Consider the following 10,776-nt stretch of genomic DNA (forward strand, 5'->3'; position numbering starts at 1 on the left):
ATATATAGACATATATATATATAGCTTTAAATATATACATATGTCTATATATACATATATATATTTAAAGCTAAGAAGGGTATATATACACACACATATATATATATATATATATTTAAAGCTAAGAAGGGTACTGTGTATATATACACATATATATATATTTAAAGCTAAGAAGGGTAATAAGCTTTAGAAGAAAGAGGTGGAATGTGTAAAAAGAAGGTAAGAAAATAAAATGGTAAACATGGTTTTGGAAAAGCTGAATAAGCATAAATCATAGCAAATTATTTAAGGAGATCAAAAGTAAGACAAAATAAGGGCCACCAGGGGGCATGGAGTTTAAGGTGACTGGTTCTTTCATGGCCGACCACGTGGTTCAAATCTCAGACCTGGTGGCTTGAAAACCATGCTAGGCATGTGCGCATGTGTGCCCAAAATCCCAAGAGGAGAATAAAGGAGAAGGGATTGTGCATGGTCATTCTTCCCCACCCCCTTAGGGAGGGGCTCTCATAGCAAAAGCTTTTAAAAAAAAAAAAAAAAGACAAAATTTCCAGGCCTTATCAAAGCTGCAGCTGCTTTTCTGTAGCCGCTGTGGTCAAAGAGGAGCTCAGAGTGACAGGTTTTCCTCACGGTCGCCTTTCGGTTTGCTGTAGCAGGTCTGCAACATTGCAGGGAAAGACAGCCTTGGGCACAGTTCCCAGGGCCAGCCAGAGAGGGCCAGCGCAGAGAGGGAGGGTGTCAAAACAGCATGCGGGACAGCATGGAGGGTTACTGGGGACCGGTGAGGTTGCTGCACTGGATCCAGCTGCACGTGGCCGAAGCGGGTGGCCTTCGGGACTCAGACCCACTGAGGGGAGTGAGAAGGTTGTTCAGGACAGCTCTGTTGTCTCAGCCGCTCAGGGGGACTAGCCAGGAGGGCGGCAGGCCACGTTTCCAGAGGTAGGACCAGGGAATGCAGTATTGGGCAGCAGCAGCCAGGGCACTCCCGGCAGGGCTGGTGCAGAGCCATCCCGGACCACTCTGCTCTGGGAGTGCTGGAGTCCGAGGCCTGTGTTCCTGTGTGTGAGCCAGGTCTGCAGAGCAAGAGACACATGGGAGGAGGCAGCAGAAGGGAAAACAGAATTTCTGGTGGAAAGAGCTAATGTTATATCTTTGGGTGTCCAATAAAAGACTGGAGGTGTCACAAAAAAAAAAAAAAAAAAAGACGAAATAAAAGTACCAGAGGACTGTTGCACAGTGGTAAAGCTTCATGTTCTAGGCAGGCCAACATGGGGAGGTCACCAGTTCATGCCCAGGGACCTCCCTGAGAATGTTGGTCACGTGCATGCCCACCATCGGGGCTGGCAGAGGCTGAGGGATTTGGACAGCGGCATCAGGGCAATGACGGGGTGCTGTCTCTGTGTATGTCTCTATGTCTCTTTCTGTCTCTCACTCATGGGATAAGTAAAAATAATAATAATTTTTTAAAATTATTTTAAAATTCCAGACAGGAAAAAAAAAAGACCAGAGAATGTGGTTGGAGTGAAAGCATTCTAAAATCCTCATAGTTTCTAGAGGATATTGATAGTCCTATGTTTGAAATATTTTTACGATCAAAAGGCAGAATGGCATGTAGACCAATGGATGCTATTTTAATACACAGTATCATATACCTAGCATCTGCTCTGTGTCTGGAAGCCTACTGACATCACAATCCCTATTTTCATTCTGAGGAAGTGGAATTGTCCTCTTTTTATAGTAAGAAGCAGAAAGCAAACAGAAATGAGTGAGTCAGAGTAGTAAGTGGCAAGGGCAGGATTTGAACCCAGGTCTCTCTGTCTACTCAGACAATGTGTTTTAACCCCACTAGACCCTCCTGGGTGTAATGAACATAAAAATAAACTAATATTCTGAAAAAAGCTCCTGCAATGTTTTGAAGGTGAAATGGTTTCACCTTTCATGGAATGAAATATTAATCATCTCCAAAGGACAGGCAAAACAGAAAGCTTTCTTATCTGTCCTTTCGTTTCATTTCATTTCATTGACCGAACTGTAGCAGAACTGAACAGAGAGCTCTCCTATCGACCCTTCCCTTTATCAGCACTAAGCAGGCATTGGGGAGCTGTGTGTCCCAGCAGCCCATCCTTCCCCTAGATGTGTTACCTGGAAAATGCAAGAGCATCCATTCATGTTCGAATGTGTTTTCTTAATAAAGCTTTAAGCATGGAAATACAATTTTTGTTATTACCCTTATACGGGTGGAAAAAAAAAGGGAAAGTGTATGTTGGAGATCAAAGGAAAAGCTAAATCTATTGATTTCCCTTTTGTAAGTCTCATTTCTGTTTCTCTTAAAGCCTAAACATGCGCAGGCGTTCTCACGCATCCCCGTAAGCACAGAGCTGGCAGGGAGGACATCCATGCACCCAAGCACACACGTTGGCAATGGGTCCTCAGAAAGACGTGACAGGGCTTCCTTGCTCTTGTTTGTGGACAGATCTGAATAAAAAAAATCTGAACATCCCTCCTGGTCTGTGAGGCGTTTTCTCCTTTTGCCTGGAACAAGTGACTAAACTGCAGTTTATAGGATCGGAAAAAGGGAGTACTTTTATCTTACCTGAAACGTCGTGCAGCAAAAGCTTCTGTTGACTGAACTCCCCACAGATTTTATGCCTCATCTGTTCTACTTAAGATGACTATGGAGAATGTTCTAGAAAATGACTTGAAAGGGGATGCCTCCCGAAGTGAGAATTATAATCAGGTGTGTTGTTGAACAAGCGTTACTTTCCTTAACGTGCACAGATTTCTGCACTGGCAGGAAAAAGTGAAGTAATCCCAAACTCAGCATTAAGCCAAATGTAGCCACGTACTCTAAAAACACGGACGCCCGCCCGCCCGCTCCGTTGTGTGCAGCCTTCACAGTGCCTTTCCCCAGCGCTTTCGCAATAGTGTCATCCGATGAAACCACAAAAGCACCTGTCACAGCTGAGCTCCCCGCCTTCTATAAAAACATCCAGAACATTCTGATCCCAGAACTGCCATCCCAGCGCTTAGAACAAGTCAGAGACTGGGCAGATCTCCCCTTTCCAGGCCTCAGTGTCCTCATCCGTAAAACCCTGACCCATTTCCCAGGAAAACTAAGATGTCTTCCAGCAGTATCTTCTCTTCAGTGACAGCACCATAAGGGACTTTGGGTTTATTTCTGTACTCTTGGTAAAGTGCGATAGTTGTGCTTTTTGCTGTGGTAAAACCAAAAGCCTATCAGAAGGAGAGAATCCACCAAACGGAAGGCAAAGGCGCCCGTCATGTTCTGAATTGTTCATGTCCCGCCCCATTATAAAGTCTTTTTTTTTTTTAAAGAGAGATTTTTGCTGTAGGTCGTGTGTGCTCACTGGAGACACAGGGAAAGACAGAGAGAAAGTGAGAAATCATCCTCTCCCCCCACCTCAACCGAGGGGATAGCCACGCCACAGTCCATTTTCCTCCATTCTCCTCTCGGGATTTTGGGCACGCATCGCATGCACCTGGCCTGAGCTTTAAGCTGCACTTGAACTGCGGTGGGCCGTGTGGGAGTCCCAAGCCTTAACCGCTATGCCACCTTCTGGCCCTCAGTGTTTTCGTTTTAATTTCATTTAATTTATAATGGCCATATAATGACTGTGCATACTTACGGGGTATGATATGTCTCCATATATCTATACACCATGCAGTGATCAAATGAGGGTAATTACCCTGTCCATCACCTCAGACAGTTATCGTTTTTTTGCATTTAGGACATTCAAAATTCTCTCTGAGCCATTTTGAAATACACAGTGTGTTCATGTTAGCTATCGTCACCCTACCGTGCTGTGGGACACTACACGTAGGCTGCTATCTAACGCTGACTTCGTGTCTGTTAACCCAGTGTCCCTATCCCTCCTCCCGTTCCCAGCCCCGGGAGCCTAGCTATTCTACTCTCTTATTTCTATGAGATCAACTTTTTTAGATTCCACACGAAAGTGAGATCGTGGCATTTTTCTTTCTGTACTTGGCTGATTTCACTTAGCGTCATGTCCTCTCGCTTCATCCTGCATTGCCTCCAGTGACAGGGTTTCGTTCTTTGTTCTGGTAGGACCGTATTCCATGGCATGCACAAACCACATCTTCTCTCTGCACCTGAAGGTGATTCATGTCTTGGCTAACGGTGTTGCCGTGAGCTCGGAGACGTGGTCGTCTCTCCGTGTACTGACTTCCTTTGGGTGTGTACCCAGTCAGGGCACTGCTGAATCGTATGGTAGTTCTATTTTTAATTTTTCGAGGAATCCCTGTACTGCTTTTCATAATGACTGTACTAATGTGCGTTCCCACCAGCAGTGTGTAAGAGTTCCCCTTTCTTTACACACTCTCCAGCGTTTGTTACTTTTTATTTTTTTCCATGATAGCCATTCCTAGGTCCGAGCGTTGTACAAAGAGTGACCTCAGGGTCACTGTTAATATGGCTAGGAACAGTGGCCAGGTAGCCCTGCCTAGCCAGGTAGACCCAATGAAAACTGGATCCATTGAAAAGTGAGTTTTTGTGTTCGTACCAAAAGATAAAGAGGTTGTTTCTGAAATTTTGAGATTCAAAGTCTCAAAGTTTTAAACAAATGGCCCGATTTATAAAATGTGTCTCAATTCTTCATTAGCCTAGGTTCACTTTATACAAAATAATAATAATTTCTTTTATAAATTGACTTTCTTTTCATGCTTGAGAGAGAGAAAGAATGGATGAATCCCTGGTCTTACTGCAACCATTGTTCCTCAGTTCTCCATCCCATTCAGAATCCTGGGCATGCATGCATACACCTAGCATGTTTTTTAAGCTTCTGGGGCTGGCTCTTGAGCCCTGGTCAGCCCTGTGAAGTCTGGCTTCCTCTGCTCAATGCCTAACTAGTGTGCTAGGGGGCGAGCCCTTTCATAGGTGGCTTTTGAGAGGTCAAGTAGCACATGGTTAACAGCATGGGCTGTGCAACCAGACCGCCTGGGATCATCTTCTGCTGAATTATCTAGCTGGTCTTTGCCTCAATTACCTTATTAGTAAATGAGCATTTTTCTATGCAAAAATGGGTCATGACTTTCCCAATGACCCAAAAGAACCTAATCCATGGCATTGTGAAGATTAATTCATTTATGTTAAGTTCTTCAGTGTAGTGCTTGAGTCATAGTGAGTACTGCATAAACTGGGGGTATTATTAATATGAAGCATTTTATTAAACCATTTTACAAAATAAATCATGAGTTGTCAACTCATTTTCAAAATGTTATCTTTTTCTTTTTTAAAGAATTATTTAATTTCATTTATTGATTATTATTATTTTTAATTTGACCTGAGAGAAGCACACGGGGCCGGGAGGGGGGGGAGTGAGAAAGCAAGCCACCAGGTCAGGGACTTGAACTGTGGTTAGCCAGGCCATATGGGAGTCCAGCACTTCAGTCACAATGCCACTTTCCAGCCCTTTCAAAATATATCTTAAATCTGTCCACTTCTTTTTCTTCTTCTTTCTTTCTTTCTTTTTTTTTTTTTTTTTTTTTTTTTTTGTGGGTTTTTTTGTATGTGCATACACTCACCAGAAAGGCAGAGAGACAGAAATTCATAAATCCCCCCCCTGGGGGGATGGCCACGCCGCAATCCCTTCTCTTTCATTCTCCTCTTGGGATCTTGGGCACGCACGCACACGAGCCCAGCATGAATTTAAGCCACCAGGTCCGGGACTCGAACTGCGGTCAACTACATGGGAGTCCAGTGACATTGCCATTAAGCTAACTGCTGGTCCCAAATCTGGCTACTTCTTACCTCCTCCACTCCTATTATTATTGAAGTATTATTATTATTATTATTGAAGTATTATCTTATGCAAAGACAGCTTTACTGACCCCTCTCTCTGAAATCACCTGTCTTTTAAGGTTATCCCTCCCCTGTTCTATTTGCCTACAGAGGACCAAAGACCACTTGCCATTGTGCATGCACATTTGATTATTGGCGTAATTCCTGTCTCTCCCTGGCTAGCGTTCGAGGGCCATGAGAACAGCTCCCTTGTTTTGCCCACTACTGTTTTACAAGCTCCTATAATGGTCTGCACATAGTAGATGCTCAATAAATATGTGTTGCATAAATTCATGGACTGGAGCAGGTGATACAGTAGTTTATATTGAATTTGCAAAGCACTAATGTAAGAGGACAAATTTCACTTTCCTATTAAGATGGGGTCAGATCCCAAAGAGGGTTCCACCATTCCCAGATGTTGACAGCTGCTGCCCATTTCTTTCCGTACTCATGTCAAATGTTGCTATTTGATTTGATTAGTGAGGTTCAATAAGTTAGTTCACTTAATATACTTTTGATGTAAGTAACAACAGGGATGAATCTCAAGAAAATTATGTTAAATAAAAAGAAGCCTGACCAGGGGCCAGCAGATGGCATATAGCAGTGTGTCATATGTCATATGAGTCACAGACTTGGTGACTTGAATCTCATGATGGTGCATGTGCATGCATGCCCAAGATCCCAGGAGGAAACTAGAAGAAAAGGAATGGTGGCATGGCCATCGCTCCTGGGGGTTGGGGGTGTTTTTTATTTATTTATTTTTAATTTTGGCCAGAGAGAGAGAAGTGAGAAAGCAAGCCACCAGGTCCAGGCCTCAAACCACAGCCAACCATGTGGGATTCCAGTAGCCTTTAACTACCACACCACCTGCTGGCTCCTTTTCTCACTTTCCCTCTCACTGTCTCTGTCTCTGGTGAGCACATGCACCCTATGGCAAAAACCTCTACCAAAAAATAAATAAATAAATAATAAAGCCAGACCAAAATGTATGTATTGTATAATTTTTATTTATATAAAATTCTAGGGTATGCAAATTAATTTATAGTACAAAGAAGCATAGTTCTAATTTCTCAAGAGGTAAGGGTTCATTCCAAAGGGACCAAGGGAACATTTTGGGATACTGCAGATACTAATTATTTGGTAATGATTTCATGGGTCTATATATTTATCAAAACGTATCAAATTATATACTTCAAATATGTATGATTATTATATATTATTTTGCTCAGTAATGGCATTTTGAAAAAAAATTACTTGGCCAAAGGCACACTGTATTTCTGCGAAGCTTGAGCACAGTCCACACGCATGGACTCTCAGCATGTCCCTTTGTTTCTGCAATGCTTTCCAGGAGACTCACAAGGTGCAGGTTTTCTAATTGTGTTTTGTTAGCATACCAGAGGGCACACACATGCACATCTTAAGTAGAGAAAGAGAAAGCAAGAAAAAGCACCTCCCAGTGGGCCCTGGTCACAGAGCAACCCTTTTTCCTCCTGTTATCAACGCCATTGGGATTCTGTGCATGTATACTCAACGTGTCACCCAGGGCAAGGACTCGAACCCTGGTCTGCCATCTGGATCTGGCTTCCTCTGCATGGCACCTAAGGGCTGAGTTACAGGGCCAGCCCATGGCTCAGGTTTCTAACAGCAATAGCACCCCATTTACACTAACATTTATTTATGTATTTCTCTGTGTTGAAAGGAGATCTTTGATTTTACAGTCTGGAGGTATTCTTTGTCATTGTTGTAAAGCTATTTTCCTTCAACTAAGTAAAAATCAAGTGGCCAAAATTAATAGCATAGTATTTGAGGGGTTGCAGGTTTATGGAACTTTTTAGATGAATAAATTGAGAGAATTCAATGATTTGACCGAGGTCATCTGAAACAGTAGCATTTGCTCAGGAATTAGAAACCAGATAACCCTGCATTTTGTTTTTTAAGCATAAAAGCCACATTTCTCTTCTTTCCATTCTTTATTTGCAAATTCTAACTCGTTTTTTCCAAAGGCCCTACAATATCTGTTTCTCATAGTTTTTTGAATATGTTCTTTTTTCCTCTCTTAAGAATCAGATGTTCTAAATGTCTCCCAGCCCACATTGTACTCACTTGATGCTTTTAACCCCTCTGATTCACCATGTAAGGGAGACATCACCTATTAAAAGCATTATCGAGAACCAGCAGTTAGCGTAATGGCTATGTCACTGGACTCCCACGTAGTCGACCGCGGTTCATGTCCCGGACCCGGTGGCTTAAAACTCATGCCGGGCGCATGTGCATGCGTGCCCAAGATCCCGAGAGGAGAATGGAGGAGAAGGGATTGCGGCGTGGCCATCCCCCCTGGAGGGTGATTTCTCGCTTTCTGTCTCTATGTCTCTCTCTGTCTGTCTGGCATGCGCACGTGCCCTATAGTGAAAACCTCTCCAAAAAAAAAAGCATTATCAATAAGTTGAAGTCAGTAAGAATATCATAGTAGAGGCACAGCATGTGGCATATTTGACTGCAGTTCAAGTCCCGGACCTGGAGGTTTGAAAATCACACTGAGTGTGTGTGTGTGTGTGTGTGTGTGTGTGGCCCCAAAACTGAGTGTGTGTGTGTGTGTGTGTGTGTGTGTGTGTGCCCAAAATCCCAAGAGGAGAATGGAGGAGAAGGGAATTCAGCATGGCCTTCCCCACTGAGGGATGATTTCTCACTTTCCCTCTCACTGTCCCTCTTTGTCTTTCTCCAGGGAGCAAAACTTTAAAAACTTAAATACACACACACACACACACACACACACACACACACACACATGTGTATATGGTAGTAGGGCCACCTCAGTGGCCTGATGATTGAAGCAGCTGGTCCCACACGGCCATCCACGCAGTGTGAGCCCCAGACCCGGCAGCCTGAGAAACATGCTGTGTGTGCACTCATGCCCAAAATCTCAAACGGAGGGAAAGATGGCGAAGAAGGGACTGTGGTGTGACTATTCCTCATGGGGCAGGAAGTGGGGAGGCTTTTTCTTCTCCCTCTCTGTCTCCAGTGAGCACACAACCCCTAGCCAAAATAAAAACAAAATCGTAGTATGCTGTGTCAGATGAAGGCTGAAATTCCAACTGCCTTGTTCAAATGCACTATAATTCATAAATGTATTTGTGACGAATCAGCTCCTCTTCAACTGATCATTATTTGGACTCTTTTTTTTTTTTTAATTTACTGCAATGCCCCTGCATACTTAGTATTCAAGAATGCAAGGATGCCACCAACCTAACGGAAGTTGACAGAACAGAACAGGTGGACACGTGTTCAAGTTAAATGTTTACTGATCTTGAGATACTTGAGATTTATTTGGGTATTTGTTAAAATATATGAATGGATCTTTATACTTTAGCTTTAAATTTTGAGATACTTGAGATTATTTGGGTATTTTAGAAAACATGAATGGATCTTTACACTTTAAATTTTTTGGTTTATGCTCTTTATTACCCTTACATTTTCAAGACCCTCAGTCAATTCGTTTACAATTATGATTTTAAGCGCATTTTGATACCAACTGCTTATTTAAGGCTATGCCTGGTGAATTCTTTTATAATATTACATTCTGGCTTATTTATTGTGAGAAATCTTGTGTGTCTATGCACACACACATCTGTATAAATACACATACATTTTCTTAAATCGGGACACCATTTTCTAGTACGTTTGCAAGCATCACTAAGTAGTCTAAGGCAAGCTTATTCCGGAAGAGAGGGAAAGAACAATGGAAGAACAAAATTACAATGTACTTTTTTTTGTTTGTTTGTTTTTGTTTTTATTTTTTAACATTAATATGCTATACATCATTACAGTATACAAAATGAATTTTTTCATCCAAAATACATTGTCTGTTGGCTCAATCAAGTACATCAACATATGTGTTATCAACAAACAATTTACCATTTCTTATGTCTTGTATATTTTGAGTTTTTTCTCTTTTTTTGCCATCCTTGATTCCCTATCCCTAACCCTCTGCCCTGTCCAACCCTCCTCCCATTGTCTCTGTTATCCCTGTTTGCTTTCTATGCCAATCCCCCCCATTTAATTGATTTGCTAATGAACTTAATTTGTCTAAATATTTGCAATAGCAAGCACAGCTGATATTTACATACACAAGAACCCATGTCTGACTTTAGGCATAAACCTCAGTGAGTAGAATGAGCATACTATAAAATGGTACCTAGCTGGGGCTATATAGCTTGCTGTGGTCATCAAATACACAGTTTTTTCTTTAAATTTTGGTAACAGTTTTAGTATTTTTTTCTCTGAATTTTTTTTTTTTAATTTACATTCATTCCCTGAGCATCATCACAACATACTAAATGTGGTTTCCCCTCTAGAGTAAACTGCATAGTGTCTTAATCATGCATGTTGTCATCCATAAAATTCCATTACTACTTTCATATATATGTTTTTTACCCTATATCTGACCCCTGCCCTCTGCCCTATTCCACTCTCTTATTACACTATTTCTGCTGTCTACAGTTGTCTTCAATTCCTTTTCCCCCAACATTTTGTTGACCACATCATATCATAAGTAATCTAACTACTTTCAATAGCAAGTTCAGCTGGTGGTTTCAAGAAAGGCAATTTTGAACTGGTAAGGATATTTCCTTGAAACTTAAGACCTAGAAACTGGTTAGTATTCTGTTCAAATAGTAGGTACATGAATCCAGTGACAGCTCAAGACAGGACAAAAGTCCTTAAAACCGGACAACAAAGCTTAGAAAAAAAGCAGCAATATCTTAGTCAAGTCACAGAATGCTGTTTCATCAGTTCAGACTCACATACTTAATCTTTCTTCTGTTACTGTTGAGGTTCGATCTTCCAGATTGAACTCTGAGATATAATACTCAACTCCAGACTTTGTCCCTACAATTAAGTTGCCCATTTTCTTAGTTTCTGAACTCTTATTTCTGTGTGTCTGCATTTAATTTTACTGACATAGC

The 10,776-nt window shown here is 41.8% G+C and overlaps 1 protein-coding gene and 1 non-coding gene across 2 annotated transcripts in view; both read left to right on the forward strand.

Annotated features, from left to right (window-relative positions):
• KIAA1217 (KIAA1217 ortholog) overlaps window positions 1-10,776 on the forward strand; it is a gene marked incomplete in the record, with an annotated part of 421,704 nt that overhangs the window by 258,021 nt on the left and 152,907 nt on the right.
• Window positions 547-681, forward strand: LOC114007701 (small nucleolar RNA SNORA16B/SNORA16A family). Its single transcript, XR_003549289.1, has one exon. It is a non-coding gene; the product is annotated as a small nucleolar RNA SNORA16B/SNORA16A family (small nucleolar RNA).

Source organism: Tupaia chinensis, unplaced genomic scaffold (assembly GCF_000334495.1).
Source record: "Tupaia chinensis unplaced genomic scaffold, TupChi_1.0 Scaffold000001_1, whole genome shotgun sequence".
NCBI lineage: Eukaryota > Metazoa > Chordata > Mammalia > Scandentia > Tupaiidae > Tupaia > Tupaia belangeri.